Source organism: Delphinapterus leucas, chromosome 19 (genome assembly GCF_059928025.1).
Source record: "Delphinapterus leucas isolate spDelLeu-1000000601 "Yukka" chromosome 19, BTC_Dleu_Yukka2, whole genome shotgun sequence".
NCBI classification, from domain to species: Eukaryota; Metazoa; Chordata; class Mammalia; order Artiodactyla; family Monodontidae; genus Delphinapterus; species Delphinapterus leucas.
Genome location: NC_143147.1, coordinates 11593452 through 11619252, shown reverse-complemented (window position 1 = coordinate 11619252; position 25801 = coordinate 11593452).

The window sequence follows — 25801 nt, the reverse complement described above, 5'->3', positions numbered from 1 at the left end:
TTTTTGTTTTTGGTTGTTTCTTCTACATTGTCAGAAAGTAGAAGGAAGGGCACTGGCAGAGGGGGATGTTGATGATCTGAAGACAGAGGTGATGATGTTGACACGTGCCCTTGGTGCTCAGAATGATGGGATTAGGGAAACATGGTGGGATGACCAAGTGCACCAAGGACCCCCTTGAGACTGGGGAGCCTTTCATTAAAGTGACCAGTCCCCATGATTGAATGTTTCCTGCCAGCCATGTTCAGATGCACAGGTTAAGGCTCAGAAGGGGAAGAGGGCAATAAAAGAGAGGAGAAGGAAAGGAGTCGAGCTAATAGGCAAGGAAGCGATGGTCATGATGGGCCCTGGGCTCTAAGCTCAATGAGGGGTGGAGGGAAGTCCTGGTGGGGTTGCAGGATTGTTGGGGTCCAGACAGCTCCAAAGAATGAGCTGGGAAAGTAGGTGGCCGTCACGACCGACTCATTAGGTAGAACAGCTGGGGTTGGGGGGTAGTGGGTGCGGTTAGAGGTAAGACCAGGTCTGGCATAACCGGTACAGTGAGTGGCTGAGAAAGGACAGGGGGCAGTATGATTGGAGGCCAGCAGGGTAAGGATACGAGAGGGTCACCCACTTGGGTATCATCATAATCAAGGAAGATGCGGGCACGTAATGGGGAGAATTAAGAACTAAATCTTCAAGGAACGAAGGGGAGTCTTCTAGAAGTCTGGATGGCTAAAGCATAGAGGGCTACCCAGTGGTGAAATCTGAAGGCATGAGCTTTGCCGTTGAGGGTGCCGGGGAGGAGGGAGGGACAACGGTTTGAGAACAGCTGTGAGGGGCAGGAAGGACAGAACCCACCTGCAGGTCCTGTGGCCTGAGGTGTGCGAAGGAGAAGTGGTTAACACTTGGGAGGCCTGGAGGGAGAGCTGTGTCCTCGGGGGAAGCGAGGTTTTAGCTACAGCAGGAGGGCAATGGGACCGTTCAGAGGAGGGTTCAGCATAGCGGGGGCTTGCTGGTGTTGGATGGAGGGGAGTGGGAGAGGTGGAGCTGGGCCAGGTGACGCCCAGTGCGGAAGTGTGACGAGGGGGTGCCAGAGAACCTTGGCTCCTGGTGGTGCCCAACTTCAACGTGGGGACGGGCCGTGTTGCCCTCCAAGGCCGACAGAGCGGCATGGGGCCACGCTGGGTGGGCCTTTGCTGGGAGCACGTGGTGGGGGTGGGCCTCTGGGCCCCCATGTTCACTCTGCTTCTGGTGTTCTGCAGCCTGGAGCTTGAACTCTGGGACCCTCCTTCCTGTCTGCTGCTGCCTGTGTTAGGGCCACGAAAGGGGGCTGCCAACACATCCCCGAGTTCAGCAGATACGAGGCGGAGCAGCCTCAAAGTGGAGGCCGGCCTCCTCTTTGGAAGTTGGTTTAAACTGAGATGGCTTGTTGAGAAGTAACAATTGGCTGGATCGGGAGGTAGGCTCACAGGCGGGACACTCCGGTCTGATGTTTAGTTACTGCCAGTTGTAAACAGACCTTGAGCTTTTGTTTCTTTCTCTAAATAGATTCTAATTGTCCAGATAGATCCATGTTTTGTTTCATGATTTGAAGATAAAAGATGACTTCTCCCTAATGATAAACGAAAAGAATGTTTTCTCAACTGAGGAAAAGGTTAAACTGCTATTCATCATGTTTTGTCTTCAAACCTTTGATAGAAAAAACTTGGGTTCTTACCATTTATAGCAATTAAAAAAGGTGGAGTTTTGGGTTAAGTAAATATAGTTTATGAAAGCAATTTCAACACATATATGACTTGAATAGAAAAAAACCTAAGAACCAGAGCCCGCTCCATAGAAGGGCTGAAATACCTCTTCTAGGCTTTTTCTTTTTCTAAAATGACTTCAGAGGAGATAATCACTACTTAATTTTAGACTAACAAAGGGGAAGGGATTATGAGAAGAATTTTTTGAAATAGGCCTTTTAGGGTGGGAAGAATTTAGGATGGTGTCTGGGAATTAAATGGAGAGAATGGTGGGGAGTAGAATTTGAATAGAGAGCTGGAAATAGAAAATATTTTATCAAGCCTTTTGCAAACAAAGTTTAGGTTTACTTTTTTTCCTAATTGAAAAGTGATATGTGGAAGCTTTCCTAACAAAATGGTGGGTCTACCTGACTCAGACAAGATGTTCCCATCCTGTCCAAAAGGCATAGAGATGCTAGATATATTATTATAAAAGACACTTTGTGATCCCTAATCAAGTTAAAAGGAAGGAGAGTCACAAGGCGACAGAAATGAAGAGAGAAATCTAGGCCAGAGCAATAGGTGGGAGCAGTGAGGGGTCCACACATGGGCCCTGGGGCTGAGGGCTGCAAGTTTACAGCCCATGAGGTGCAGCAGAGATGGGCTGGGCCTCCTGAAATGGGGAGCTGGACCTTCCAAGGGCTACTCCTTTGCAGAAAACCTCTCCACCTACCAGTCTGGGGAAGCAGCACAGAAGTTGTGCCCTTGGGTGGGAGAAACACAGAGTCACCCCAGGCTTGTACCACAAATGTAAATGTAAACGATAGAAGGTCATTTGGTGTGAGGAGACTCAGCCAAGAAATGCACGTAAAGAACTCCAGAAGGAATGAAACCTCTGGAGCCACAGCATAAACTCTCAATACTGCACCGTGGGTGGGAGGGTGGTTTCATAACTCAGGGCACAAGACGTTTCCACAGGGGAAGCAAAGAATGGCACACCGTGAGGGAGAGTCCATCCCTTCAAAAACAGTCTCTACTATAGAGAACGGACATGTGGTTGCCAGCGGCGAGGGATGGATTGGGAGTCTGGGATTAGCAGATGCAAACTAGTATACATGGACGGATAAGCAACAAGGTCCTACTGTAGAGCACGGGGAACTATATTCCATATCTTGTGATAAACCATAATGGAAAAGAACATGAAAAAGAATGTATATATATGTATAACTGAATCACTTTGCTGTACAGCAGAAATTAACAACATTGTAAGTCAACTATACTTCAATCAAATAAATTTTAAAAAGTCTATACTCACTCCCTGGGTGATATCACACAGTATTACTAAATACTCCCTTTATACTGTTGATTTCTGCATTTCTGTCACCAGCCTGAACCTCTCCTCTTCACTCTAGATGGCCCTCAACTCCTGATTACCTTCTGGTTAGCTTCCCTGAGGTGTCTAATGGGAATGTGAATATAACGTGTGCGGCAGCTGGCCTCCAACATGACCCTAAATATCCAAGCTCCTGCCCCTCTCATATGGCTCTCTGAACCACCCTGAGTCAGAACCGCCCAGGTTGGCTGCAGTCAGACACTGGGGGATAATGAAGGTGTGTTGTTTGATCTGCTAAATTTGGGGATCATTTGTTACGCAGCAATGGATAACAGATACAGTGCATGCAATAAGAAACTCCTGATCTTCCCCAAACTTTATCCTCCTGCCATCTTTCCTGTTTCTGTAAATGGTAATTCCATCCTTCCAACAGCTCAGGCCAAAAACTTTGGAGTCACCTTTGAATGATGAGAGAGGGTCTTCCCTATGTTTCTCACATCCGACATCCAATTTTTCACCAAATCCCTGTTGGCTCTGTCTTTATAATACATGCATAATCTGACTGCTCGTCAGTTCCATCAGTATTATCGTGGTCTAAGCCGTTGTCCTCTTTTGACCGAGTTATGGCAATAGCTCCTATTGGGCTCTCTAGTTCTCACCTTGTCCAATTTGTACGTTCACAACAAAGCATCCCGAGTTATCCTAACAATATAAATCAGATTCCCTCACTCTTCTGATCAGATCTCTCTAAAGGCTTCCAATATCACTTAAGACAAAAGCCAAAGCCCTTACAGGGGCTCTGATGCCTTTGTTCCTTGTCCTTCCTGTGACCTCACCTGGTACCTTCCCTCTGACTGCCTTTTCTTCAGCCACACTGGCGTCATTACTTTCACTCCAGCAGGCAAGGAATGACACTGTCTTAGATGTTTTACACTCGTGGTCCCCTCTGCCAGGAATAACGTTCTCTTCGATAACTGCGGGTCTTTTTTCTTGTTCTACCTTATACAAGTCTCTTCCAGGACAATTCTATTTAAAATGGTAGCCTCCTCCCCTGCCCTCCACCTTACCTGCTTTTTTTTCTCCCTAGGCTTATCATCCTCCGACACCATGTATTTCACATATTTTATAACTTGTGTCTCTCCCTCCGCTTGCAAGCAAGCCCCAGGGCACTTTTTCTCTTCTGTTCACTGATGTATTTCAAGTCCCAGGAGCAATGCCTGGTGCCTACTATAGTTTTATTGTGCTTTGCAGATACTGTGTATTTTACAAATTGAAGGTTTGTGGCAACCCTGTGTCGAGCGAGTCTATTGGTGCTCTTTTTCCAACAGCATTTGCACACTTTGGTCTCTGTGTCACATTTTGGTAATTGCAATATTTCAAACGTTTTCATTACTCTATCTGTGATCAGTAATCTTTGATATCACCACTAAAACTTGCTGAAGGCTCTGATGATGGTTAGCATTTTTAGCGACATTTTAAAGTCAAGGTATATTCATTGTTTTTCTAGACATAATGCTATTGCACACTTAATAGACTATGGTATAGTCTAAGCATCACTTTTATATATGCACTGGGAAACCAAAAAAGTCATGCGACTTGCTTTATTGTGCTGGTCTGGAACAGAACCCACAATATCTCCAAGATATGCTTGTAGGCACTCAAATACTTTTGGAAAAAGTAAATACTATAAATAGGAAGTAATATCAGAATGTTTGTAAAAAAAGAAAATCTAAAAGATCTTAAAACAAATATCTTAAAAATTATTAAAAGTGAAAGGAGTGAGAAGCATGAAAAAAGCGTAAAATCAGTCAGACTTGCAAAACAACTGAATATCATTTCCAGAAATGAAAACCATAGCTACTAAAATAAAATTTTAAAAGAGCATAAGGGATCAGTTAGATCTGAGGAAAGCGCTCAGAATGGGGCACGGAGATATGAAGAGATTAAAATTATGAAAAAGAAGTTGAAACCTGGAATGAGAAGGTCTGACATGTACTGAATAGAAGTTCCACAGGGAGAAGCTAGTGACAGTGGGGGAGAGGTGGTAATTAAAAAGACAATGGCAGAAAATTCTCCAGATTTGAAACAAAACGTAAGTCTTCAGACTAAAATAATATAGAGTCCCAAGCAGGACTGAAAATCAGTGTACACCTAAACACACTGAGGTAAAACTATAAAGCATTGGGAAGGGGGAAAGATCCTATATATAGTGAGAGAATAAAAGAGTACTCACGAAAGCACTGTGAGACTGACAGCAGACTCTTCATAAGTCATATTGTTTGTCAGGATACAATGTAAATATGCCATCAGCTAACAGAAACAACCATTATCCTAGAATTCTCTACCCAGCTAAAATTATCATTCACCAATGGGGCGGGGGGGGGGCAAATAACATTTTCAAAAGAACCCTTGCTGAAATAACTACTAAAGCGTGTGCATCAGTAAGGAGAAAATCGAACGCAGGATTGGAAAGGGGTTGGAGTTACAGTGCTATGAAACAAATAGAATATTTTGGTAACTCTAAACATTGACTTCCAAACAGATTCATTTGGAGGAGAGGGTTACAAACAGGGAGAAATTAAAATTCTAAACAATAAGATGGCAGATGGGAGGAGGGAGATCAGAATTGAATGGTTCTAAGACCTGGGGGTGAGAGATTTTGATTGGCTTGGGTGGTTTTTTTGGTTTAAATGTCAAGTATGCATTTTAAGTATCTAAAAGCATGAATCCATGAATTACAATGTATAATTTTCAAGCTGGTGAAGGAGAAAAGGGGAATGAAGAAAACATAATCCATTTTAATAGAAGTCAGGAGAGGAGAAAAATCCTCAAAAATTAGGAAAAAAAGAAAAAAAAACACCTGTACCAGGAAAGTGCTAAACAAAGGAAATTTGCTTAGTGATACTCTGATCAGACAAAATCCATTTGAAGGCAAATTGCATTGGTGCAGATAAAGAATATTATACTGAGTGATAAGTGAAAAAATTCACAGGTAAGATATGGCAATGCTAGTTTAATGACCTAGGCTCAAATATATGAAGGTAATGGACAGGACTTCAAAGAAAAATTAACAAATTCACAATGATAAGAGATGTTAACATATCTGTATCAGAAACTAATGAAAGAGAAGACAAAATATTAGTAAGGCTATACCAGATATGAAGAACATGATTAACAAAGATGACTTAATGCTTAAGTCATGATTAACAAAGATGACTTAATGTCAAAATACATATTCCTGGATACAGCCTCCCCCATTTTTTTTAAAGCACATAGAAACTTTATATTTATTGAGTATAAACACCACATAATTGATATCATACAGAATATATTCCTTGACCACAACTCACTTTTTTAAGGTAAAAATGAAAATCCCCTATTCTTCAGAAACGAAATAAATATACTTACACGAAGTGGTTAAAGATGAAATTGTGTTGGAAATTATGAAATAATTAGAATCTCATGATAATCGTTGCAATGTGTGCCAAAACGTGTGAGGATCAGATTTATATAATAGGAAAAAACCATGAAAGACTGAAAAATGAACAAATTAATCATTCAAGTCACAAAATTAGCAAAAGGGAAAACCAAAAGAAGAAATTATATATAGAAGAAATAAACTGAAGACAAAAAATAATAAAGGTGAACAAAAGCAATGCATATTCAGTAAAGAGGACAACACAAAGGAAGTAACAATCACCCATTATACGCAAATGCTCTCTGTTAATATTTTGGTGCAAATCCTTCCAGTTTTATGTGGAGCGATGGAACCAGTGCTAGGACTGTGACAAAGATGGCCAAAGAGAAGTGCTGTGCCTTTCCCTATAGAAAGTTTGGGTTTTGGGAGCAGGAAAAATGGTTTGGAAGTGGCGATGGAGAGAAAGGAAGCCTTCTAGTTTTGGGTCTTGTTGCAAATGGATTTAGGAGGAAAACGCCAGCATGAGAGAGTTGCGGGAATACCGGTGTCATCGAGGCTTCCACTGGGTAAGGAAGAGGCAAGGGTTTTCAGAGAGGAGGTTGGGGCTATAGGAGAACTTTTGGATCAAAAACGAGGAGTTGCAGAGGTAACGTTGAGAGGGTTATGGAACAAAGGAGTGGGTGGTGAACTGGGAAAAGAGTCCCAGTGATGCTGGATTATTCTGGCTTGGACACCTGGAAGGGACTGATCCCCAGGGAGGTGGGCGTGTCATGACTCGTCCTGGTGTGTGGTCTGGCAGAGAGCTGGTTAGTGGTGGTTCAAGTTATGGTCTTGAAACTTAAGACAGCGTGGGGACTGCTGGGGAAGAGGCGGGGGAGCGGGAGACTGCACCTGACCTCTTCTGCGATCTAGTTATCCATGTCTTCTCTCTGTCAGTGTTTTCTCCTAATTTCTGGTCTACGGAGGGCACCAGTTTTTTAGTATAATTATGAATTATTTTGTTCTGCTGATCCCAGGCTTAGGGGCAGGAAGAAAAGGTTGCAGCCTGAGCCCAGTGTGCCATCTAGATCTGGAACTTCCTTTTTGACTTTATTTTCCACTGACGGTGGGGTTCGGGTTCTCTCTGCTTAGTTACTTCAAAGGCGAGTCTTTCCAGGGTTCACAGTTACTGATGAAAGCCTTCTAAAATGAACAAGAAGGCAGGCCAGGTTATAAGAAGAAATCTCTAAATGAAGGGAGTTCAGCGATATTCCGTTTGTCCATCAATTATGCTTCCCCTGTCACCCCCCTTCCCCCCCCCAAAATGTGCTCTGCACTCCATCCTCACAGAGACCAGCAGGAGCAGGTTTATTTTCCCTAAAAACCCAACGTGTTCACTGTGGACTCCTGAGGAGTCCTTACACCTGCCACCGTCTTTGATCAAAAGTCCATTCCTGTAACTCAGATGACGCAGGCAGGATGTGCCTGCGCAGTTCTACAGGTGACAGTGTCCCTAGGTGTTCCCCAGACTTGCTGCTTTACAAGTGCATTTGCTCCTTGCAGACTGTTGGCTGCATTATAAGCCTTGGGCTGAGGTTATCAAAGCTTTGTCTGAACAAACTGGCACCTCGCTGTGTCTGTCTTGGCTGTAGAGTTGGGTATATGGACAGTCTGCCTTGGAGGCTCTCCAAAGTAGGGATAATTACTGAAGTATTAAAAAAAAAAAAAAAGACCTCCTTATAAGGAAGTTTCACCTAGGAGGGAGGCCCTCGGTGTCGGCTTAGCCAATAGTGTGATAGGGTAGTTCCAGGGTATTGGAGCCAAATATGATTCTCCTGCCCTCAACCAAAGGCCCAGCCTGGTTTTTATAGGCCAGACATAAATCTGAGAAAGTGTTTATACAATAGACCGGTTCTATCTGGAAAGCTTAAGAAACGACTTTTATAGGTTAATTCTTAGAAAATTGATTGGAGGCTGTTTAGAGAAGTCGCTTGTCACGGGCCCCTTCTCACCGTATCTAGCCTGTCCGGTTCATTCAGCAAAATAGGATTATTCATTTCGGGCTCCTGACATTCTCCTGGGCAGGGAGGCCTGCTTTACGGTGCCCCATTCAAAAGACAGGGGAACCTTTGTGACATATTTATTAGTGGGTCTCAGATCTCAGTGCTGCACCATTTCCAGGTTTGAAGTATTCCCCCGTGATGCCCCAGCCTTCAGTGAAGGCGGGGATTGCTAGAGAGAACCAGAACTCTTGTGCCAATGCTGCCTCTGAGGCATATCCTGCCAAGCCTGCTGATCTCAGTACGTGAGAGGGCCCTCTCCTTTCGACAGGTACCACTGCGTACAGAGCACGATGCTGGGCCCTTGGTGGGATGCAAAACACAGGGGCCAATGTTCTCGTTCTCAGGGAGCACTTCTGCTGAAGGAGGTGACGCAGGTGTACAAATAACTACTATGTGACAGGACGAAAGGCATAACTTAAAAGCACCGTGTGGGGATTTGGTATTTGGAAGGAAATTAGCCCTTGGTTGGGGGAAGTGCAAGCTGGTGATTGTTAGGGAGTACTTGGGATTGAAGGGCAATCTGGGTGAATGGGTAGGATTTTTGCTCAGTCTGGGTGGTGGTTGAGAGTCAACCTACTGGAACGGGAAATCCTGGCACGGAAAGGAACCAGCGGGAAGTCGAGTTGAGTCAGAGAGGAAATGACAGTAGGGAAAGAATAAGAAGTGAGGTTCGAGGGGTCGGTGGGGGCCAGATGACAGGCCCCTGAGGCGGGAGTGGGCAGTGGGACTTCCCTGGGGGCAGTGCTGGCCACCAAGGGCTTTTCCCGGGAGGGGAAGTGGTGAGGTGGGAACAGCAAGAACAAGAGGGTGACCAGGAACGCGTCCTCTCCCAGAAACAAGGGAGAAAAGATTCAAAAGTGGACTGTGGTTCAGCGTGACCGGTACTTCCAGGAGGCAGAGGGAATGACGGAAGACATTGGGGCGCTAGCCCGATTTCGGGGGCTTAGCGGAGAGTGGCTGTGCGTGTAGGGACAGCGTGTGGAAAACTCTGATGAGTAGTTCGCCAGTGAGAAAAAAAGATATGGACGTAGAGTGGGGGCGAGGGTCCGCGGGGAATGATACTAGGGAAAGTGGAAAGAATCAGTTGTGACAAAAGCCGGGACTTGGGGCTGGCTGGACCCCCGCCTGAGTGTGGGTGCTGGGATTCTGAATGTGTTCTTTGTCCACCTGACGGGCGGGGCAAACATTTCCTGAAATATAAAAACCTGAAGGTGCTAGTTCATCTTACGTCATCACTAACCACGCTGGACTTAGAAACCTTGATCCAATGTGACTGTTATGGTGCTGAGAGTTGCCCCAAGGTGAGGGGGGCTCTTGGGAGCAGATTGGGAGGCGCAGGGTGGGCTCCCCGTTCTGAGCTCGCACATGGCCTAGGGACCCTGAGGTCACACCTGAGGCTGGCAGGCACCCACGGGGCTCTGCAGAACATGGTGAACGGCCATTTGGATTATCTGCAGGTCAGATCAAAGGAGATTACATTGACATGTTGCCCTTTAACTCAAGCATTTGGCAAACATCTCATTCTTTTTAGGGATGATTTTGAGTTTTGTAGAATTAAGACTTTTTTTTTTCCCCAAGCATATTTCTCTCAGTTTTCAAAAGGTTGGGTCCTTGTGGGAAATTTAATCCACATGTTTATGATTCATTTCAGCTCCACTCCTTTCAAATTTATCTTTGGAGCATGAGTTGGTACTTGAGAAGCCTTTTAAAGTTCAGGACTTTAAGAACCAGCTAGTTATTTTGCCAGCTGTGTCTTAAACACGTATCAAAAATTTCCATAAGACAAAACTCAGGGTTTGTAGGGTCGTCTGAATGTAGCAAACTCCCGACTCTTGGCATTGTATCTGCAACAGCAAATCCATAGGCAAAGGACGGTGAACGTACACAGGGAGCAGCCTGAAAGAGTGCTGGAGAAGGGGTAAGATGTGTTTATAGGAGTGTCATCCGGGTTGCTGCAAATATTCTTGGAGACAGCAGGCCTGGGAAGCATCATGGCATCTGTGTCCTCCATGGTGGGCCCTGCTTCTTTTTATAGCTTTTTACGCATAGATCCTTGAGCTGCTGGAACATTCCAGATCACCTCCGGACTAGTTCTACCCCCTCATGTTATAGATAAAATGGAAGCTCCAAAAGGTTCAATGTCTTACTCAAGATTTCACACGCTTTAGTTTTAGAACTTCTGCAAGTTTTCACCACGTCTGTTTTATTCCAAGGAGAAGAATATTTGATGGTAGTCACGGTCACACCACAGGGACTCGGGGTTGGGGCTGGGAGGGTGGTGGTGGCAGTTTTGGGGGGTGAAGAAAGAGGCTGAACACTTATTTGCACAAGGAGTATCCTGTTTGAGTCTGTCTCTTTAAGATTGTCTGTTTGGGGTTATTTATCCTCTTGGGAAGAGGGGCGTGAAAAAGGGCCCTGAAGGAATGGGCTTTTAAAGCCTTAAACCAGAAGGGTGTTCCGTGGGGAGGGTGCAGTACTCGGACGTAAAGCTCTGTTTCTACATCCTTAGTTAACAACGATTCTTAGGACAAGCTGCTTACTCTGTACACAGATGACTGCACTTCTCAGATGGATACATATTTCCTGTTCCAGAACACTAATGTTTATTAGATGAGCCAATGGGTGACCATTGTAAGTATGTTAGACCCACTCAGCCACTGCAGGGGAAATCTATTGACCTTGGATGCATACTTTGGCCCAGAACAACTACACTTGTTTATTTAGTTGAGTTGCAAAAAATGTGGGAAATAGATGCACATCAGCAAAGGTCTTGGTCTTTGTTCAGCAAGGAAACTTGTGGTGAAATTTATGAAGGTTTTTATCAGTGTGAGGTCAACAGAACATATTCACATACATGCCATTTAAAATAGCGTTTGTTTTATAAGTGTTTATAAAAGTACTATATGTTTGTGGTGGAAAACTTGAAAAATGCCAAAAGTATAAAGAAGAAAAAATAAATCACTTATAATTAGAGATATCACTACTTAGAGATAACCAATGTTAACATTAAACATTTGCGCATTTCCTGTCTTTTTTGGGTGAGTTTATAGATTCTTTTGTTTTTTTGTACTTTTTGTACAAAATATACTATTTTCATATGTTGTGCACTGTTTTGTTTTTTAACTATAAAGATCAAAAGGAGAAAAAGATGTTTCAGAAGCACCTAAGACCAATAGCTGTGGTTCTGTTGGGTCTCCAGGACTGCTGTGAGGTCCAAAGCATTTGTAGGATTCAAGGCAGCTGAAGTTCTTAGATCTTCATTTTCTAAGGGTGGCTCCCCTTTCTGTCTTTGCTTTTCTTTCCACAAATGATTACCAACCTCGGTTTTCCTCTGCCTTCTAGCTTCTTCTAACACGTAGTTTCTCATTTCTTACGTTTTTGCCTCACACGTGGCCCGCTTCTACCTCATAGCCTCGCTGCCCACATACCATTTGTGTGACGTTTTCCAGCTCAACCTATTCAGATAAACTGATGTATTCAGCTTGTAACTCTTTATTCGAGCACAGCTTGGCACCCGGGCCGTGCCATAAATTGCCGGGCAGTTGGGTTAGTTACCTCTTTAGTCAGGTATGGCCGGGTGATGAGATTCAGGTAACCTTTAGAAAATAATATGGAGGACAGTAAAAATCACCCCAAACCCTGCTGCCCAGTAATAAACACTGTTAGTGTTTTCATGGTTTTTTTCTTTCACTCACTCTATGAGATCTGTGCATAGACACGTATGTCTATAAGTATGAGCGAGTGTATATTTTAAAAATGTGGGCAGAAGCTGTTGGTCCTTGCAGGGAGGGCATGATCGAAGCCAGGCTTGGGGAGGAGGTTGCAGGGGGTAGAATTTGATCACATCCCATTTTTTTAGCCAAACATTATATTTTGAACATTTTCTTAACGTATCTCTTTTTCTAAAACCTGATTTCTGGTCATGTACAGTAGTTCACTTTCTTGGTCTACTGCTAGTTTGTTTTACAACTTCAGTATCACTGGGCACATTTCTGGGTCTCCAGTGGGAAGAAGGACTCTGCTTCTCAGTTTCCTCACAGTGGAGGGGTGTTAAATGGCTGGGTGGCCCCTAGCCCATCGACTCTTCAGGTAAATAGTTTCATGAAAATGAGGACACTTGCATTTGTCTGTCTTTCTTTTTTCTTTTTCAATTTATTTCCTTAGACCCTATGGGATTTATTTTGATACATGGCATAAGGAAGGAATTTAACCTTAAATCTTTTTTTTTCCTAAAATTTTCACATATTGTCCCAGAATGGTTTGTTCACTATCCATTCTCTCTCAACTGATTTGGAATATCATGTAATTTATTTCCTTGATTCTCAGATGGAGTCGACTGTAAGATTCACCTCTGACTTAGAAACCGTAGCCATTTAAAATTCTCGAGTCACATCCTGATATCAGAAATATTATAATCAAGGAATATGTTACCAAATTGTCATACTTACTCAGCTGTTTTCTGGGCTTTCTATCCTCTTCCACTGACCTATTTGGGAGCACGTTAGTTTAATAGTGATGAATTTAATTTCTTTCGGTATCTGGTACTTTTATATAATCTTGTCCATTTGTTTTTGTATGGGATCTTCAAAATAAGTTCCCCCAATCCTATTACATTCTTCAAAGATTTGAATTAAATTTGCAGTTAAAATTGCAATAAGTTTGAAAAAAGTTACATATTTACAACATCATATATTTTGATAACTTGATGTTTGATGATACTAATTCTAATAGTTTCCCCCTGGTTTTCTCTAGTTTGCACTAACTTGATACTGAATATATTGTTAATGTTGTTTCTGGCTTTAATAAAAATGCTTCTGGTGTTTAACCATTCCATATGACCATTGTCTGTTGGTCTGAGGCAGGTGATTTTTATCATGTTAAGCAAATATACCAGTTTTCCCAAGAGTTTTAATTAGGATTAAATGTTGAAAAATTGTTTAATACTCATTTGCATCTATCAAGGACATGCTGTGGTTTCTCTGTTTTTAACTTGATAAGTAGATTTTTAAGCATTTAGCCATGCTTTAATTTCTACATAAATTCAGCTTTGCTTTTGTGTATTATATTTGTCAATGTTTTTTAACATTCTGCGTTTTTATTCATAAGGGAGGTAGTCTGTAGTCTCGGCTTTTCATTTTCTTTTCTTTTTTTTTAGAACACTGCAGTGTAGAGGATTTACTCAGACTCTTTAATTTATAGCACAATTTTGTCATTAGTCTGTGCCAGACACCACCATGTATTTATTTGTTTGCATATTATTCCCACACCCAGCTGTCATCCTCTCCTCCCGCCTCCCCACATACACAACTTATTTCAGCATTTTAAATGTGCATTTGTTTCTCTGACTGGGTCCTGTAACAATGTGTCTTATGGTCATATGGTATGTATTGTTATTATTTTATAGATCCCATGCTGTTTTTACTTTTTAGACTAAGCCCTGTGTATTTAGGATGTGCCCTCCCTCGATGCTGTGTTTCTGCTGCACCTTACTCTGTGGGTGTGTCCACATATGTGATTTTTTTAACTCTTCAGATGTGGTATCATGGTTATGCCAGCTCCATTAAGAAAAACCAGAGGCGAGCCATGTTTTATTTTTTAATATTTTAGCGAAGTGTGACCTGTTTAGAATACTTGTTCCTTGAAAGTTTGAAAAACTTTATCCATGTAACCTGTTTGCACCTGGTGTCATTTGGGGAATAGCTGTTACACACACACACACACACACACCTCTCTTCCATCACTATTAGTCTAAGTCCTTGGCCTCCCATTGGGAAGTTTTTAATACTGAAATATTTTTGAGAAAATCATTACTTTTCAAATCTAGTAGCATATAATATTTCTTATGAATTATAAATCTTTTTCAGAATTATGGTTACATTGCTTTTTATACTTGCGATGCTTCATATTTGTGTTTTGCTCTTTTTGAAACTTCTGCTCCTTATTTCTGATATAGAAGTAATATATGCCTATTTAATAAGGGAGCTTTAATGATTTTCTTTTTGTGCCTTAACCTTGTCCAGAACTTGTTCCATTATTTTTTAAATGAAACGAAGTTCTTTATCAATTTAAATGCTTTTTAGTTTTCTAAATAAATTGTTAAAAATAATTTTATATGTATTTTGCCTGCATTTTTAAGATAGATTTTCTTGGTCTCTTTCAGGTTAATGATTCAAATACTTAGTTCACATAGTCAGTCTTGTTTCATAATACTGCCATTAATTTTCCCCAGTATGTCTTTGGCCACAACCCTGACATTTTATGTGTTCTGTTCTTATTGTCATCATTTAAAAAATACTCTGTACTTGTAGTTTTGGTTTCTTCTTTGTCTCGAGTTATTTAAGAGAGTCTAACATTTCTAGTGTTTTTTTAAAAAAAATTGCTCTGTTAGAATTTCTGGGTTTATTACATTGTGGTTAGAGAATGTGAGAATGTGGTCTGCGTTATTTCTACTTTTCGAAAACTAGCAGGATTTTCTTTGCAACCTAATATTGATCAATTTTTGTTAATGTTCTATGCCATTTGAAAAGAATATGTATTATCTGAATATTTCTGAAGTTTGCCTATATCTATTAAATCGAGCATGTGAATGTAATATATTTTTATCCTTTTCCCCCCACATACGTGTGTATGTGTGTTTGGTCTACTTGAACTGACAAAGTCTGGGGGCGTATATTAATGACTCCCCCTGCCACTGTGGTTTTGTCAGTTTCTCCTTGGGTTTCCAACTGTTGTTGCTCTATTTCATCAGTGGAATCAAGTGTCTTCCAACATTTCTTTAGCTCTTTAGCTCTGTTCTGTAGGGTGCTGCAAAGGACAGGTATGATTCAAAACAAAGACTTAATTTTTCTTAAGTCTCATTTGATTGGTGTTATGTTAGGGGAAATTTAGACCATATTCCAACTCTAGAGCTGGTTATCATTGTTATGTGAGTTTTCATGTTATCCTGTATTTTTGCTTCTTCCTTTGTTTAATCCTTCAGCATATGTCCACTCAGATCTCTCCCATCTATCTCCATTGAACACTGAATATATATTCATTGGAAACCATTTAAAATTATATATTTAAATCCACTCCCTGTGAGTGGATTCTCCTCTCCCACCCCAAAGAAATTGGGTTCTGCCATGTGACTTGCTCTGGCTGATGAATGTGATCAGAAGTGACATATGCCACATCAAAGCTCCATGCTTTAAGGGTCACTGCTTAATGTGACATTGTTCTTTTCTCTGCTGTCAGAACAGCATGTGTAGGTAGGGGCACATGTTCACCCAGAGTCCCTGAATGGGGTCAACAGGGAGCATCCCAGCTTGAATGTCAAGACGTGTCATATGAGTGGGAAACATAGCTTTGTTGTTGTAGCCGCTGAGTCTTTGGCTTTGCTTGTTAATGCAGCAGAACTTAGTGTAGCTGACTACTGTGTACTATGTACATCAGGCCCTGTTTTATCCATTGAGGGGCTAAGATCTAAAACAGACAAAGCTCCTTCTCTTGTGACTCCCCTTTTCAACTTCCTAAATGTCTGTAGGAAGTGCCACTAACCAGTATTTATATAGGTCTCAGTAATGTTTGATAGTTTTCTGCATATAGAATCTGTACATTTCCTGTTACGCTTTTCCGAAGTATATTGCATTCTTTGCTGTGAACATAACCTTTTTCATTGCATTATCTAAACACATGTGCATGGGAAATCTATAGATTTTTAAACATTTTTATTGGAGTGTAGTTGATTTACTATGTTGTGTTAGTTTCTGCTGTACAGCAAAGTGAATCAGTTGTATATATATATATATCTATCTATCTCAACTCTTCTTTTAGATTCTTTTCCCATATAGGTCATTACAGAGTACTGAGTAGCATGCTATACAGTAGGTCCTTATTAGTTATCTATTTAATATATAGTAGTATGTGTATGTCAGTGCCAATCTCCCAATTTATCCCTCCTCCCTTTCCCCCCTGGTAACCATAGGATTGTTTTCTACATCTGTGACTCTATTTCTGTTTTGTAGATAATAAGTTCATTTGTACCATTTTTTTAGATTCCACATATAAGCAATATCATACGATATTTGTCCTTCTCTGACTGACTTCACTCTGTATGACAGACTCCAGGTCCATCCACCTCACTACAAATAACTCAGTTTTGTTCCTTTCTGTGGCTGTGTAATATTCCATTGTATATATGTGCCACGTCTTCTTTATCCATTCATCTGTGGATGGACACTTAGGTTGTTTCCATGTCCTGGCTGTTGTAAATAGAGCTGCCAGATTTTTGTGTGTATTATCTGAGCACCTTATTAAGCTTTCACATTCAAATAGTTATGTAGTTTTTCATTGAATTTTCTAGGTATATAATCATATTTCTAATAGGGATTTTGCTTTTTTGCAATGATTACCACTAATTTCTATTTTATAGCTCATTTAGTTGGCCAGATTTTCATAAAAATGTTAAGTAATTATGGTGATAGCAAACGTTCTTGCCTTTTTTTATTCTAATAGGAAAGTGTCTATCTAGCATTTGACTCTTCAGATACGACTTATTTGTTTAAGACAAATGATCTTTGCCTTATTGAGAAGATCGTTTTCTGTCTCTCCTTGTTTTCGGTTTTTATTCTAAATATGTGTTGCATTTTCATAAGTGCCTGTATAGTGTCTGAGATGATTGCACATATCAGTGAGGCTCTTTGTTAATCGTTTTCCTAATATGAAAATACTTCAGCATTCCGTGACAACCCTAGCTGATATGATGGATGATCTTTTAATACACACTTCCATTCAATTGGCTGCATATTTAGTATTTTGGAATTTGTGTTCGTAATTGGTTTGGTTTATAATTCTTTTTTGTGGGTGCTATCTTTGTGAGGTTTTGGTATCAAGATGATTTCTTGTAGACTTTCTTTTTTTTTTTTTTTTAATACTATTCAGGAACAGTTTATATTGCATGGGGATTATCTGTTCCTTGAAAGTTTGAACTGACTTGGTAATAAAACTGTCTGGGTGAGCTTCTCTTCAGGAGGTAATGCTTTAGTAACTTCCCCCACTTCTTTGATGGGCTTAGTTTTCAGATCAGGTTTTGTACTTCGTGAGTCAACTCTGCAGCGACTCCTTCTTACAAGGGCTTGGTGAGTTGGTAGGGGCTCTTCTAAATAGAAGTTCATTGCAGGAAAGAAAGAGTTCAGGGTGGCGATGGCTTCTCATCGGCTGAGCTTCTGTGTCTTCTGTTTGCTGGGCAAGAAAACCTTCCTTCCCTCCTGCAGGGGCAGTAAAGTAGAGGCACCTTCCTGGTGGAGAGATGCAGGGCACCTCTCTCCCTGTTTAGGGTAATTGGTGACAAGTGGTAGGGTGCAAGAGCTTCTGCAGGTCTTCCTGACTGCAATTTTAGTTAAGATTTCCTTTCTTAATTTTCCCAGTACTACTAATGTGTCTAAAGGACAGAGGGCTGGGACTTCACCCACTGGTATTATCTCTTTTTGTGTCTGCTCATTAGTGTATATTTTCATGTGTGCTAGGATTGGATTGGAGACGATTGCTTTCACTGTACCAAAGTCAGGATATGAGGTTGGCTGGGGGCAGACCTAGCATCCTCACAGCGCTTAATCATTACAACTTGCTGGTACTCACCAAAAAGACGCTGGAAATGGCAGGCGGTCAGATTGGCTGAGGCTGGTATGTTGTCAACCATCCTCTTGCTGGACGTGAATGGAGCTGGGAAAGGAGTCTGCTGACCGCCTCACAGAGGTACTCAGTGCAGAGAGCTGTCACTGTTGCCACTGTGAAGTGCCTTAGTGTTTTCATTTCCTGGGGCTGCCGTACAAAGTCCCATGAACTGGGTGGCTTGAAGAGCAGAAGTGTATCACCTCACAGCCCTGGAGGCTGGAAGTCTGAAATTAAGGTGTGGGCAGCGTTGGTTCCTTCTGAGGGCTGCAGGGGAGCCTGTTCCCAGCCACAGTCCTAGCTTTTGGTTGACTTTCTGGCCATCTTTAGCTCATAGCTGCATCCCTTGACCTTCCCATGACCCTCTCCTTGTCTCTTCACTTCGTCTTCCTTCTGTGCATGTCTGCCTCCGTGTCCAAATTTCTGCTTTAAATAAGGCCACTCGTCCTGTTGCAGGGGCCCTCCCAATGACCTCACTTTAACATGGTTACCTCTGTAAAAGCCCTGTTTCCAAGACAGTCCAGTCCTCACTGGGGGTGAGGACTCCAACTTGTCCTTTTGGGGAAACTCAATTCAACTGCAAACACTGAGTAAGGCTGCCCATGGAAACAGAGTCAGAGGGCTCCCCTCCTGTCACGGGGACTGATGGCACCTGTGTCACGCAGCAAACACGAGTGGGCCGGCCACCAGCTGTTTTTCTTATTCCCCTCCATCAGCCATCTTAGTAGTTTTTTCAAATTCTGTTGACAGACTGTTCCAATCTTCTTAATATTAAGTTTGGGGGGAATTTGGGGCCTCCGTATCTTTTTTTTCTCTTTAACAGTATTTTTCTGGAAAGAGGAGAGGGGCTACATCAGGCCCTGCTAGGTTAGAAGCCAGAGGTTGTAAACCAGATGTCATTCTGTGTCCAGGTTCTATTTTTCTGCCCTGTCCTTCTTCCTTGTCTGAAGATGAGCCAGTGGTCACAGCAGACCACACCTCTGACAGCGCCTCTGCCTCGGGGTGCCGGATGAAACGGGGAATAGCCCAGGGAGAGCATCCGTCATACAGAGCACGAAGGCAGAGACTTTTGTGGGAGACAGTTGTGGGTTTCTAGAGCTTTTCTGCACACTTGCAGCGTCACACCGATGGGCCTTGTGTAGCCTCTCCAGGGGTCCCCAGCTGTCTCTCCTGCCCACAATTCTACCTTCTGAAGCCTTGCAGTGTATGAAATAGCCCTTTTGGCCCAAGCCGTCCAATAATCGTATTTGACTCTCACACTTCCCTTCTCGCTAGCTAAATAATGTGACATTTCAAATTTGGACTCTTCAAGTTCAGCTTACAGTTTTGGCTTTGACTAATTGTATCAAGGTCCTGTGGGATGCTTGTCAGTTTCCAAAGCACCCCAAAATGATCTCATCTTTTTCCTCACAATAAGTGGCTTTTCTGTTCATTTCTCACGGCGATAACTCACAGAAGTTACCGGAGGCACAGGGGGTGACTTGGTCAAAGCCACACAGACAGCAGGAGAGCAAGGACTGCGACGCAGGTCTGACGGTCACCCGGCTGCTTTCCGTGAGGCCATCCTGCTCCCCTGCTACCTCGCGGTCCAGCCAGCTCTCGGCTCACTCAGGACCTCAAAACACCGCCGCCGCCGCCTCCTTGGAGCCTTTCCAGATTCAACCGAGGGGAGTAACCGACAGCTTTCCATTCTGCTGCCCGGCTGTGTAGGTCAGGGGCTGGGAAGACCTCAGCTCCTGGCCTGCTCTTGCTGGCCTAAAAATGTTTTTCACATTTTTAAAGGGTTGTGGGGGGGGTGGATATGTGACAGAGACCCATGTGTGGCTCACACTGTCTGAACTATTTACTGTCTGACCCTTTCCAGAAAAAGTCTGCGAGCTCCAGGTCTAGATACCTCTGTCTCCCTTCATCCACTTTTAAAATTCACTCCCCCTCCATCTGTTTGTATGACACCCATTTTTGGCATCTATTTTTTTTAACACGGATCTGGGATGCTTGCTTTTGAATATTCAAAGCTCCTGCTTGCTATTCCCTGATATTTTCCTTTCTCTTCCGGGTACTGAGGAATAGGTACCATGTGTTATATAAACTGTCTCTTAACAATTTATTTGGGAAGAGAGGACCTTGGCATCAAATATATGTTCATATCATACACCCAGTGAATAGTATATACAGTCAGTCCAGTACAGGGAGGAGGGTTCTTCAGGACTAGATAGGAAGCCCCGTGAGGCCAGGGAAGTAGTCTGTCTTGTTCGCTGCTGTCCTCAGCTTTTAGCACAGGTGCCTAAACTGGATTTGTGGGCCAACAGATTAGGAAGATTTGGGGTAGGAAATGGGACTTTTGCTGAGATCTGAAGAAAGGGGTAAGAATGGAATAAATAGGAGTGCAGATGTGCTTGGAGCAGGTAGACTGATGTGAGAGGATAACCCAGTGTATGTCTTCACAGCCTTCACTCTCACTGAAATAACAATCGGTATACTTGATTTTTATTTTGTTTTATTGAAGTATAGTTGATTTACAGCATCATGTTAGTTTCAGGTGTAAACACTGGTTCCGTTATACATATGTATATCTTTTTGGTATACTTAATTTAAAAAATTGTTTTTTCAAGTTCTCTTTTTTTTGAATTTTATGTTATTTATTTGGTACACTTAATTTCTCAGTAGATTTTATTTTCAGAGAAGTTTTAGGTTCTCAGCAAAACGGAGCTGAGAGTAGAGCTTTCCCGCATCATCCCCGCCCCTGCACGTGCACCACCTCCCTGTTATCAGCACCTCACACTGCAGAGGCAAGTGTGTTACAGCCATGAACATACACATCCACGACCTTGTGCAGAGCCCGTTGTTTACATTAGGGTTCACTCCTCTGGTGTCGCACATTCGGTGCCTTTGGACAAATGCATAATGATGTGTATCACTGTTATGGTGTCATACAAGGTGCATTTCAGTTTTTAAAATTGGAGTATAGTTGACTTACAATGTTGTGTTTCAGGTGTGCAGCAAAGTGACTCGGTTATACATATATACTCTATTCTTTTTCAGATTCTTTTCCATTATAGGTTACTACAAGATATTGAATATAGTTCCCTGTGCTATACAGTAGGTCCTTGTTTATCTGTGTTATATACGGTACTGCGTATCTGTTAATCCCAAACTCCTAATTTATCCCTCCCTCTGCCCCTTTCCCCTTTGGTAACCATAAGTTTGTTTTCTATGTCTGGGAGTCTATTTCTGTTTTGTAAATAAGTTAATCTGTGTCATTTTTTTTTTACATTCCACATATAAGTGATAGCATGTGATACTTGTCTTTCTCTTTCTGACTTACTTCACTCAGTATGACCATCTCTAGGTCCATCCATGTTGCTGCAAATGGCATTATTTCGTTCTTTTTTTATGGCTGAGTAATATTCCAATGTATATATGTACCACATCTTCTTTATCCATTCATCTGTCAGTAGACACTTAGGTCATGTCTTGGCCATTGTAAATAGTGCTCCTGTGAACACTGGGGTGCATGTATCTTTTCGAATTAGAGTTTTTGTCTTTCCTGGGTATATGCCCAAGAGTGGGATTTGTTGGATCATATGGTTGGATATTGTTGGATCATATGATCAAGCAAGAAATGGAAGCCTCTCAGTTTGGGTACTTTGACACGTTCCCTGGGCATCTCCACTGCTTGGCACCTTGCCTGCGACATAAGAGGGACCGGGCCACTCTCTGTTGAAAGGGATGATGGTCTGTAAGACTATGAAAGCAGACTAAGTCCTGAGAGTAGGGAGTCTGCAATGCCAAGCTAAGGACCTTGAAATCAATCTTGCTTGTAGTCCAGGGATCCGCAAACTACAGCCTGCGGGCCCAGTCCACAACTGGCCTGGGGCTACCTTCACCCTCCAGCTGCAGAGCTGAGCGGCTGCTACAGAAATGGTGTGCGGTCCCTGGGCCCACAAAGCCTAAAATATTTACTATCCTCCCCCTGTAAAGAAAGATAAAGTTTGCCAACCTGTGCTGAACGGTATGGGGAAATCTAATAATGCTTTTGTGAAGGTGTTGCTGGCGCCATTAGGCACAACAGTTCTACCAAGGTCCCCGAGTCCCAGTGCCCGCCCATCCCAGAGGCATCCCCGGGCACCCCTGTGCTGGCCGAGGATGCACTCGGCCACATTCCATTCTCAAAACACATCGTGAGCCTCGGTCATGTGTAAAAAGCTCCTTTGTGTCCTGCACGTTGGCTAACTTCATCATTCTCAGAGCTATAGCAAACGATTTCCCCGGGGGTTCCCCGGCCCCCTTCATCGCTCATAACTCTCTTACCTTCTGAAGGTTAACAGTTCATAAAACGGGCGCTTTGGCCAAAGTTGCGTACCAGACAGTTACATTCGCCTCTTTGCTTCCCTCGCCCTTCCCCGGGGGGCTGAGGGGAGTGTGCGGCCTTTCGAAATTGGAATCTTGATGTTTAGTGCACGTGCTGACTTTTTCCAGTTTTATCAGTAAGTTGTCATGCAGGAAGCCTCCTGGGGGATTCTCTGGTTGTTACTAGGCACTCTTGAAACTCAGAACTTTCAGCCCCAAGGTGGAGTTCAAGCGATGCTCCAGAGAGTAGGGTTGCCAGAAAAGGTAGGTTAGACCCAGAGAAGCTGATCTTCACAGGCCTGATGAGTGCTGTCCTGTATGGCTCTCCCTGCTCCGCTGTGCACAGTACTGTAGAAATACCCCTTATCTGTGTCCTTCTTACTCGATTTTCATCATGTAATGTTCTTCTTCAGACATGTTAGTAACTTTGGGGATTCCTTTATTACCTGGTTTCAGCCTCTTTAAGGTTTTCTGTTCCAACGTAACTGAAGGTGATGTCAGGGCCTTCAGTGAACAGTAGGGTCAGAATCTTTGAAGTAAAAGGCACAAGTGTGCGAATTACTCACCAGGCCCAGTGTTTGAGCCTGGAATTTCATAGGGTGGTGTTTATATTATCCCATGAAGGTGTGCGAGATGCTGCCACACCAAAGCTGGCTAGTTCTCCGGAAATAGGAGAACTTTCATGTCCTGAGTATCACCTTCCATCACCTGCCCCACCTCGTTTTGTTAGGATCCTATGGATTACGTAATAATTTTCCCCAGACGTGGGCTTTCTTGCTCAAATTTCTAAAGCCTGAAAATTAACTTGCACAGGACTTTTTCTTGCACAGGAGGACTTTGACTTGAGTGGAGATGGGTAAGGGGGTGTCTTAGCCAGGTAGGAGCAGGGACGTAGACACCCCTGGGGAGGGAAGTTGATCTTTCCATCTGCCCTCCTGGCTCCCATGCTCGATCCCAACTGAGCGGGGGGATGGATCTGCTTAGGGACCGAGGATTCATCCTGGGAATATAGGCACTGGTCACTGAGCCCATTGAGGTTTAGGGGCATAAAGACACTTGGCAGTTGGAAGTGGGCTCAGACGAGACCCGATTTCAGGGAAAAAAAAAAACACCTGAGCCTCTATAAGGCAACCAGTGGTAGGGCAGAGGGGATCTAAGTCAAAGACTTAGCAGCAAAAGGGTATTACTGGTTCAGGGCAGAGTCCGTAACTGATGCCAGAAACTCTGATCATCCCAATACAGGAAAATGGGATCAATTACAAAGCAGGAAGTTAAGTCCTTTTTTTTTTTTTTTTGCACATCTGATGAATACTGGGCGTACATACTGTGCATAGTACCAGCCATGCTTTGTATTTTCACGTAACATATGGTATCATTCTAGTTTATGTAGAAGACCGAGAAGGAAGGTGTGACATGGTGATTTATAATAAGAAATACTTGTTTTGAGTTTTTGTCCCTGTCCCTGACACAGGGCTCCTGAATCCTTGGGTATTTCCAAAGTGATAAGAGCTACAAAGGTATCTTTTGTCACGTTAATGAGGCAGCTTTGGGACGCACCTGAGGATTCTGGCTGGTGGCCAGAGTAGCCAACTAGGTGATTAGAGGGTTAGAACTTTCAGTTCCACCCCTGGCCTCTGTGGAGGGGAGAGGGGTGGGAGGTTGAATCAATCACCAACAGCCAATGACTTAATCCTTGGTGCCTGTGTCATGAAGCCTCCATAAAAACCCCAAAGGATGGGGGATCAGAGAACTTTTTCGGGTTGGTGGTGTGGGGAGACTGATACCTTGCCCTCTCCCACCTGGCTGTTCCTGAGTTTGATCCTTTTATAATAAACTGGTGATCAAGGGAGTAAACTGGTTTCCCTAGTGTGTAAGCACAATTACAAGCTCATCGAACCCAAGGAAGGGGTCCTGGGAACCTCTGATTTAATTAAGCCAGCCAGTCAGAAGCACAGGTGACGCCCTGGACTTGCATTTGGCATCTGAAGTGGAGGTGGGGGCAGTCTGTGGGACTGAGCCCCGAATCTGTGGAATCTGAGTTATCTCCAGGTAGATCCTATCAGCGCTGAGTTGAATTAAGACGCCCAGCTGGTGTTGAAGAATTACTTGGTGTGGGGAAAGAATTGCCTGGCGTACACAATGGAATTGGTGATTAGAATTGTAGATAAGGGACCGTGCTGGAAGGACTTAATTTTAGGTACTGTCGGTCTTTTCCATTGGGGAATTTGATGCTGAAAGCTTGGCTTCTGTGCACTGGTGCCGAATCGAACCTTGGAGACAGTTTTGGGTGAAGTAGAAAAGAATAGCTTTATTGCTTTATCAGGCAAAAGAGGACACAGCGGGCTCGTGCCCCTCAAAACTGTCCCAACCCAGGGGTATTTGGGGAGGAGTTTTATAGCTGTGGTTCAAGGGCGGGGTTGCTGATAAGGATCAGGGTGTGTGCAGGGACTGCACTCCTTTAACCTGGCCTCAGGTGATCTGATGAGTTTCAGCAGTTCTCCTCGAGGTTATCAAACTGTTACCTTCTCTCTGGAATGAAGAATGCTCCATCAAGTAGTTAACATCTTTCATTTGGGAGGATTTAGTTCTGCAGAAGAGCTCAAAGATATTGTTATCTTGAGGGGGAACCAGGACGCTGCCCCAAGGCTGCACCATTGTGTCTTGACCCTCCTCCCTTGTCTCTGCATCCCCCCTTCCCTGATTAGCAGCTGTTTGAACCTACCCTTTGGAACTCAGGGAGGGTCATGGAGGCTGAAGCCTATTCCCTACAAACAAGAAACAGGTGGGCTTCCCCGGTGGCGCCGTGGTTGAGAGTCTGCCTGCCAATGCAGGGGACACGGGTTCGTGTCCCGGTCCAGGAAGATCCCACATGCCGCGGAGCGGCTGGGCCCGTGAGCCGTGGCCGCTGAGCCTGCGTGTCCGGAGCCTGTGCTCCACAACGGGAGAGGCCACAACAGTGAGAGGCCCGCGTACCGCAAAAAAAAAAAAAAAAAAGGGGACACAGAAAGGCTTCCGTGCTCAGGAGCCCCACTGGGTTCTGCTCAGTTTCAAAATGACTGAGAATGTGAGTGGACTGAATATTTGCATCACAGATGAAATACTTGGGGGGGGGGAGGCATTTTACTGTGGGGGGGCCCTTGGCCGAGTGTGAATGAAAGGAAGGATTTCTAGAGTGCTCCTCCAAAGCCAGGAGGGGCAGGCAGCTGCCATGGGCTCTGGGGCACCTGCACAGTTGTTGTCAGGGGCTCTCTGTGTGTGACCGGTGCTCCAGGTGACGCACCAAGGAGGCCTCCAGGATTCCCGCTTC